The 9,212-nt window shown below is 39.0% G+C and overlaps 1 long non-coding RNA gene across 1 annotated transcript in view; it reads left to right on the plus strand.

Annotated features, from left to right (window-relative positions):
* The window catches only part of LOC116419473, a 55,847-nt gene extending 48,658 nt beyond the window's left edge, over positions 1-7,189 (plus strand). Inside the window, exons 3-4 of the long non-coding RNA XR_004229799.1 lie at positions 248-426; positions 6,455-7,189. This is a non-coding gene — a long non-coding RNA (uncharacterized LOC116419473). The remainder of the gene's footprint in view (positions 1-247; positions 427-6,454) is intronic.
* The last annotated feature ends 2,023 nt before the right edge of the window (positions 7,190-9,212 follow it).

Below are 9,212 nucleotides of genomic sequence, written 5' to 3' on the forward strand. Positions count from 1 at the left end.
CTAGTTCCCTTCCCTTGTACTATTTAAAATGGCAATTTGAAAGTTGCCACTTTTTCAAAGTCTTTGCTATCAGTAGTATAGAACACCATTCCTTACTCACTTTTTTTTCTTGAACCTTTCTCTTCTCTCATATTGTACTCATTTTTGGATTACTTTTTACTCTAGCTCTTTTTTCTCCTCTTGATACTTATGTGAACTTGATCCTCATGGTTTAATCTTCTGGCCTCTTTTTCTTTTTATTCCACAGAGAGCTTGATTTGGAGTCAAGAAGACCTGAATTTGAATCCTCCTTCTTCTGTCGATATTACCCAGATGATGCTGGGCAAGGACTTCTCACCTGGGAATAATCATAGCACCTCCCTCATAGGATGACTGTGAGAACCAAATGAGTAAATATGTCTAATGTGCTTTGCAAACCTTCAAGAGGTATGTAAACATTAGCTATTATTATTTTTATAGATATTATTTCATTTACTTTCATGTCTTCGTGTATCATTTCTATGTAAAAGATTCTTAAATCTGTCTTTGGCCTCTCATCTCTCATTCTGCACTTCTGCCTACTTGTAGGATCTCTCTGCCTAGATGATTCACCATTGCCTCACATTCAATAGGCCATTCAAAATAATGATCATAATTATAATAGTATGTGTGTATATCTATATATATCTATCTATATCTATATCTATATCTATATATATATATATATGTTTAGAAAACAGAGGGGAGAGGGGAGAGGAGTGTGAAGGAGAAAAGGAAGAGGGGAAGAGAGAGAGAGAGAGACAGAGACAGAGACAGAGAGAAACAGAAAGAGGAGGGGGGGATGGCTGGAGGGAAACAAAGAGAGAAAGACAAAAGGAGGGGAGAAGGAAATAAAAGAGGGGAGAGCACTTTAAGCTTTCCTCACTTGAAAGTGCTTCCCATGGTTTATCTCATTAGATTCTCACAATAATCCTGAGATAATTGCCATCATTTGGTGCCCATTGTATGAATGAGGAAAGTGAACCTGAGATGATATGATCTCCCACCTGTCCTGCCCCACTGTAATACAGCTACTAAGGGTCAGAGGATTCCGACTCTGGTCTCTCTGAGTCCGAGCCCAGCACTCACGCCTAGTGGGTGGCTGCTTGGCTGAATCAAGATCCTCAGGTTGTATTTGAATTTCTTTTAGGGCTGCTATAATGATCACTTCCATCCTATCATTCCTGGCCCTCCCCATTCTGTCCCGCCTACCCTCCTACGCTCCTACCCAAGGGGCTGCCTTTCTCTTCCTAACTGGCCCCTTCCCAACTGAGCTTCCAATGCAAACAGACCATGGCTAGCTCTGCACTTGGGGGTAGGGAAGAGGTGGGGGGGAATAGGGAGGGAAGGGCACTAAATTGGGATCTTGGGCCACAGCAGCAGACTCCCATCTTTTTGGACCTGAAAAAACAGGAAGATTTCTGGAAACTGGGACATGATCTTGGTTCACATCTCTCTCTTCTCTGGCTGAGAACTAAGGATTTTCCCTCCTTTTGCTGAGTGGGGGACACCAGGAGATCCTTGGCTTCCATGGAGTTTTTGACTGTTTCCTGAAGCAGAGCCAAAGCAGGCATTGTGCTCAATTGTAGAGTCTGCTTCCTTCCGAAGGATGCCAAGAGCAGTGATCTCTGGGCACTCCTGTCTCTCTTGCTTCCCAGAAGACAAGGAAAGAGATCCTCGAGATTTCCCTGCACTTCCTTGGGACCTGGGGCAGGATGAAATGGTTCTTTGGTGTTTAAGAAGCAAGTCTTTACTTGTAAGCCACCCCCTCCCCCTTTAAATCACCTTCTCTCCTCTTCTCTTCTCCTGAAAATTGGAAAGGTTCGTGTGACTTTTTTGTTCAGGTCCATTCTATTGAGACAAGAAAGAAAAAGTCTGTTAGTCTATTAACAGTTGCAAACATTACATGATTGGGATTATTGTTAAATAATTTATTTTCATTATTCAAAGTCATTTTTGATAGATCTGTCTGCTTGTTGTTGAATGATTACTTCATGAGTTTGGTAATTCAACTAGATTGGCATGTTCATTACTGAGCTCAGAATTTCCATGTCTGCAGCTGCTCCTCCCTGTCCTCGCTTTATCTCTCCCCACCTCTGCTTCTCCCCCATCCCCCTTTGCCCCATCAGCTTCACTGCTTTGGGAGCAACATTGGGTAGTTATTTCGTGTAATTAAGCTTTGCAGCAGAACTGAGACCCAAGTCCTAAAAAGTTCCCAGGAGTCTTCCCTGGTGATGTAGGGAAGTGCGCTAGATTTTCTTTCTTCTGTTGTCAGGACCAAAAGGCCGGTCCACCAATTTGTTGATTAATCAGACAGTGTCTGGAAACAGCTTTTCTATTGTCATGGACTTTTACTTGAATCAGTTATTGTTCAGCTTTCCATGTGACTCAGTTGAGATACCCCAGCTACATTAAAAACTCCTTGAAGGGAAGGATTATGTTTCTCATTAATTACTTTATAATTCTTCCACAGTGTTATGTATATAAAAGATGCTCAGAAAATATTATTTATTTGATTGAGGTTGGACAAATAGTAATTGTACCGTAGAAGAGGAAATTAAAGGCAACCATCCTATTATGCTAACTATTACATTCCTTCCTTCTTTCTTTCCTTCCTTCCTTTCTACTTATGTAGAAGTAAGGATTTCACAGAGGCTGTAAGATCTTAGTTGCAGGCCTAAGTTCCAGGTACTCACATGATCCCTATTCTCAGAGGTCTGTACGGTAGAAAAGGTCAGACCTTAGGTCTAAGCTTCAGGAAGTTACATGACTTGTTATGGGCCAGAATCCTTGAAACAAGGATTCTTACAAGGTCCTAATAAGGTTTGTAGAAGAATTATATGGGGACTGAGAGCCAGATTCATTCACTTCATCTCACACCACTGTGGTGGCTGGCCTCTTGCACTTCCCCCACTGAGACCAAGAAAGGTCTGAAAAGCTCTCCAGAAAGCTTCCCAGCCCCAGGCAAGGAGATAATAAAGAATTTGGATTTCCTTTCTGGCTATTCTCATGGTGATTAATCTACTGAAATGAAGGCTGATCCAGAGATCTCCAGAAAACCAATTGAGAACACTACATTTTGGCGCCCAAAGTGGGATTAAGGATTTACATCCATGACCCAGAAATTAGGGAGAGTACAAAATGGACAAAAAGGAAATTTTGTTAAGAGCTAAAGTAGCGTTTCAGCTGAAATGGGACAAATGTTTAGAAAGGAGCTTTTTCCACTTCAAGGAAAATGTGTCGAAAGCATAGTTAAACTCATAAAAAATCAAGGTTTGATTGTAACTTGGAAGCAATCATTGAACTTTTAGAAACATTACAATACATATCTCCTTGGTTCTCTAAGGAAAAAGAATTAGATCCAGAGGAGTAGAAATTAGTAGGAGAGCAAATAAGTGAATAATAACAATGATAATGGTTCTGATTCAATTCCTAAAGAAACACTCTGTACATATAACTTAATGCAATTGGCTTTAAGAAATTATATAAGTATTAGAATAAGAAAAAAGAAGAAAGTGCAGAAGGGGGAGGATACTGACAATTTAGGTAAAAAGGATGAAGAATTAGATAAGAATGGAGTTAAATACAATTCTGATGAAATTAAAAAATATGGTGCTTCACAGTAGGAGCCATTAGGGCATTCCCCAAGTTGCCCTGACCTACCTCCCTCAATTAACCCTTCATGGGTGGAGGGAGAAGGAGGAGGGGAAGGGACAGTGACACAATCAGCACCACCTATGAAGCAGCCTATGACAAGATTACAAAAGGCACTAGTTAAAACAAAACAAAACAAAAAAACAAAAAAAAAAAGACAGGTTATATCTGATTTAATAGAAGCATACCCTGTGATTGAAGAATTTGATTCTTCAGGTCAAGCCAGAAGATTTCTTTTGATCTGGAAATTATCAAAGTTTAAAAAAGGGTTACACTCTTTATGGGGCAACATCATCTTATGTTAAGATGATATTAGAGAATCTGGTTTATGAAATTTTAACCTCCTAGTAATTGGAAAACCATAGCAAGGACATGTTTAGAACCTGGACAAAACTTGTTGTGGCTTTCAGAGTACAGTGAACTATACAGAATATAAGCCCAATGAAATAGACAAACTGGAGTTAATATACAAATCACCTTTGACCAACTAACAGGTAAAGGTCAGTATGCAGACACTTTAGCACAGATTACCCTTTGATAGCATATGAGCAAATTGCTGCTGCTGCTATAAAAGCATGGGGCTCTCTCCCAGGAAAAGACAGAGGAGAAGCCTTCATGAAAATAGATCAAGGTCCAAATGAACCCTTTGCTGATTTTGTGGGATGTCTGCAAATAGCTGTCACAAGAACTATTAGAGAAAATTCAACAACAGGTATAATGATCAAACAGCTTGCTAAAGAAAATGCTAATGATGTTTGTAGAAGAATTATATGGGGACTACACAAAGATGCTCCTTTAGAGGAGATTATAAGATGCTGTGCCACAGTGAGCACAAATGCCTTTTATACCCAGGCTATGATGCAGAACATGGGAAAACAGGATCCTCCTGGCAAGGAACTTCCAGAGAGACTCATCAATATTTTCAGTACGGTAAAGTAGGGCATCTGAAAGCTTAATGTAGGCATAGAGATAGATTGAGAAAACAGGATGGGAAAACAAGACCCAAAACCCTGTGTCCAAAATGCAACAAGGGCTTCCACTGGGGCTCAGAATGTAGATTGACCCAGGGAAATAAGAGGTGGGGCCCAGCTCTAAGATCTCAAACAAAAACCAAGTGGGGGATGATGATAGCCGAGGTTATAACCAGAGAATTTTTAGAAGTTCAGGGCTCTGATATGATCACTCAGCAGAAAAGCAATCAGATGGGAGAAAGGGATGACACTGGGGAGAATACAGACTTTTTTAACCAAACAGAAGGGCAGTGTCTCACACAAGCAGCTCCAATGTAATTGCCAGGTGATGTGGAGAGATCCAGAAAGTGGTAAATAGAAGGGACTAGATAGGTTAACTGCTTGTGAGAAAGGGTTTGCTCGTACCTCTACAGATAGAGAAGGAATCAGATGGGTGACAACGAGCACCTGGAGAGAGACAAAGAGAAAAACCTTGAAACAAAGGAGAAGACATAAGAAACATCTGACACTGAAAGAGCATGGCTGATAATGAAACTGTTATTGAACTTCAGAATCTTCAGGAATCATTGAATTCCCTAACACATGATAAGACTGATACAGGATTTCAAAATCTGCCAGAACCATTGGATTCTCTGACACATGATGAGCCTATTGCAGGACTTCAAAACTTGCAGGAATTATTGGATTCTCTGACACATGAAGTAATGGACAATAGATTGATTTTGGACTATTTCTAGGACTTAACACCTGGCTGTTCTTGTGTTGATTGCACCTTAAGTCCAAATTCTTTATTATCTCCTTGTCTGGGCTGGGCAGCTCTCTGAAGAGCCTTTCAGACTGGCTTTGGTCTAACTGAGGAAAGTTCAGGAGGACAGGCCAGTCACCACAAGGCTGATTAAGATGGAATTCAATCTTTCTGAGTCAGAGGGCTTGTGCTTCGGCCTCCAGCCATCACAAAGGTAGATGATGGACTGAATGTGTCTCTGGGCCCCGCCCTGGCTGAATTTGTCCCAGCTTATATGCTCTATTACGGTTAAATCATACTGAGTGTAAATCAATCATTATATCACTAAGGAACCATTATTTGTTGTAAGATTAAATCAATCATACTGAACTAGAGAACTATTAATCACTGTGCTAAACTAGATAACCATTGCCTTATCAATTCCACTTAGTTAGAACCTTGTAAGAATCCTTGTTTCAAGTTCAGAATTCTGGCCTATACCATCTCCTGCTTTCTTTTGTTTAAGAACACTGGTGGTCACAGCCTTTCTTCTCAGGGAGATGAGAACCCCAAAAAGGAGGTGATCACACCTTCCCTGACTTCTCAGAAAAAGGGATGAAAACACCAAAAAAGGAGATGATCATGCCCTTCCTGAGCCGGCTCAGGAAGGGAGATGAAAACACCAAAGGGAAATGGGTAATCAAACCAAATTAGCTAGATTTTGTTACCTGGAAAGATGTAAAATTCATCCAGCAAGAAGAAAAACAGAAATAAAGTGAGTTAATTTTTGAGAGCAACGACTGGGGAGTTTGGCTATTGGTCAGTTCAAGATTGCAAAAGTGCTTAGCATAAAACAAATGTTATATGAGTGTTAATTTCTTTATTGGGTTTAATTGCTTCATATTGGATAACTTTATATGAGTTTTTAGATATGAACAACATACAGTTGAAATGAATGATTTTTATGTGTGTTTAAAGTAATCTGGAAGCAAATTCAACTAAATTAAGGCCTCCACAAGGAGGATAGTGCATAGAATAAAGAGAGTCTCTTCTCTTTTTTCCTCCTTTCCCCTTTCCCTGACTGCAGCAGGGACACATGGATGAAGAGGTGAGAGGGAGAGAAAGAAAAAATACTCAATTTAGTGAATGTATCATCTGGACTATCTCTTTGGAGGATCTCAGTACCAGCCTGAGTCCTTGACCTTGGGAGAGGAGTGAAAAGACAGGAACTCACATGGATGGTCAAACATGGAGTCCATTTATTTCAAGTTCTCTCAGCCTTAAATACCTTAGTACAATTACATCAGTATAGAACACTTGCACATGTGCTAACTATAAGCACTTTATTGTTATTGTGAGATGCCTCTTTGCTGCAAGTATCTGCTTCAAGTAGAACACGGATTGTCATGTGCCGAACCAGACATTGTCAGCAGGTTGCCTCTGGACTGAAGAATCTTATATCCTCACTCAGAGTTCCCCCACTGTCTGTGGCTCTCTACAAGTGAAATTTGTTATTTGAGATATGATAGTAAAAGCAGTTTTCAAAGAGCTCTTATCAAGCCTAATAAAGGGATATGTAAATTGTAATCTCTCTGCACTGACTGGGTTAACAAAAGATTGAAGAGATTGGGGATTATAGAGAAAAACAGAAGAGCAATTGACTGCTTTTAAAATCTGGCAGCAAACAGCCTAGTTTTCAAGCCTTTTCTGATTCACAGAGGAAAGATTTAACAATGAAAAGGTAATGCTTTCTTTCTGAGACTGTAGAGCTGAAATTTGGCTTGTAACTAAAAGTTTGTATCTGCAAAAAGAGAAAAAAAAACCCAAAACTAAACCTTATCTGGATCAGGTGTGCATTTTAAAAGTCTGGAGACCTGAGAGTATGCAGCTCTCAATTGGTAGAGGTAAAAGAGAACAAAGAGGATATCAGTCAAAATAAACAGGAAGTGGAGTCATTTTCTGAAATTCCTCTTAAATTGTGAGTTTTTTAGGCTTCTTGAAAGAATTTTGTAAGCTTGTTATCCCTGAGTTACATAGGTCCCAATAAAGGATGAGTTTACTGATAATCTACAACCGTGTTAATTAAACAGGAACAATTTATAAAGATTGGCTTTTACACCAGGAATGTGGAGCTTAATGCCATGTCCTTAAATATCAAGAGGAGGTGTAAATTTTAAATGATGAATCTCTTACTATTACAATTACTTGAGACAATCACTATTAACTGGCATGTGGTAGAATTGTGAATTTTCCTGTTTAAGCAGAAGATTTTTAAAATTTTTGTGCAAATATTGAAACATTACTAGTGGAAATTTAAATGTGTATTTGATATGATTTTAAGTTAAAACATGTGATTATAACAAAATTCTGATAACTTACCTTAAGAGGTCATGTTTGTATGCCCTAATTAGATGAAATATGTTAATATAAAAATATTTTTATATTGGGTAATTTGTAAAAATTATGAGCTATGCTGTAAAATTTTATCAGCTCAGCTGGACATTTGTATAAGCTTTATGAAATTTGGTCCAAAGTTTATTTAGATATTAGCTATATTGTGAATCTGGGTAGTTTTAAAAACAAGGAAACAAGACAGATTGATTTGCGAAAACAATAGATAGTTTGAATGGAATATCTAGTTAGAATATCACAAGGAAAAGTATTGATTTTATAAAAAACAACTTTTCTTAATTGGTGTCTATGTTAAAATTGGGACATGAATGTAAATTACATGAGATTCCTGTTTTTGAAATAAGCTATGTTTTGTTTATTTGGCTATCATTTATGAAAATTGTGAAATTGCTCATTAAGTAGGGATTATTGTCACAATATTGAAACCTAAAATTGTTAAAGGATTATTGATGTGATAGAGGTTGTTAGAAAGAGGGAGGTGGCATGTTATAAAGAAGGAGAGAGAGACAGCAGATGTGAGGGCACAGAAAACAGTAGGATGTTTTGGTTGGTATCAAAAGGTGATTCCAAGACTCAAAAATAGAGGGATGGAATGGACACTTGCAGTGGTAGATATGAGGTGGAGTGGGAGAACATAGAAAGGGGTTTTAATAATTAATGATGGAAATAAAGAGCAAGTCCAAATATGGAATTTGCCATGTGCCAAGAGAAAGGAAACACTCCATGAGGCTGGGTGATGTCCTTAGCTGGAAGCCTAAATCCTGAAAGGGACTTAACATCCTAAGAGAGTTAATTTTAAGTGGGGTTGGAAAGCTTGGTGGGATTAGAAGATACCACATGGGATAGGGGAAGGGCAAGAACATCACAAGGTGAAGTGCTTTGGCAGGCTGACCTAGGGGAGGCCAGCAGCCATGGGGTGGCCCTCGGGTGGATTTTGTGAGGAGGATTTGGCCCCAGAGACATGACTGGGATTTCTGGTTGGACAGGCCAAGGAAGTAGACTTCAGCCCCTGCTTTGTGAACTTTCCAAGTTTGGAAAAAAAGCTTGGTTCTGGATATAGAGTTCCAATCTCTTCACCTTTAGGTTTCTGGAAGTTTATGATTAGGTTATTTGATAGTTAATTGAAAATTTAGGATTGCAAACTGTATCCTAGTTATTTGCACGAAGGCAGAGTCATTTTTGGTGACATATCAAAGATTCTATTGCAAGAAACTTTTCAGAGGTTTGTAACAACTGCAAGTTCTCTGAAGATGACTATTGCTATCAAGTTCTCCATCTTTCTTCAGCAAAATATTTGAATTTTTAAGTACATAATGGTTTCATTGTTGACCCAATAGGATAAGAAATATGGCTTTCTTGAAGTCCCCAGAGCAGGATTCCAACCTGACAGTCCTGCATCTAGCTCTGGCTGTGCAGGCACATGGGATAGTTTA

The sequence above is a fragment of the Sarcophilus harrisii genome, chromosome 5, assembly GCF_902635505.1.
Source record: "Sarcophilus harrisii chromosome 5, mSarHar1.11, whole genome shotgun sequence".
Lineage (NCBI taxonomy): Eukaryota > Metazoa > Chordata > Mammalia > Dasyuromorphia > Dasyuridae > Sarcophilus > Sarcophilus harrisii.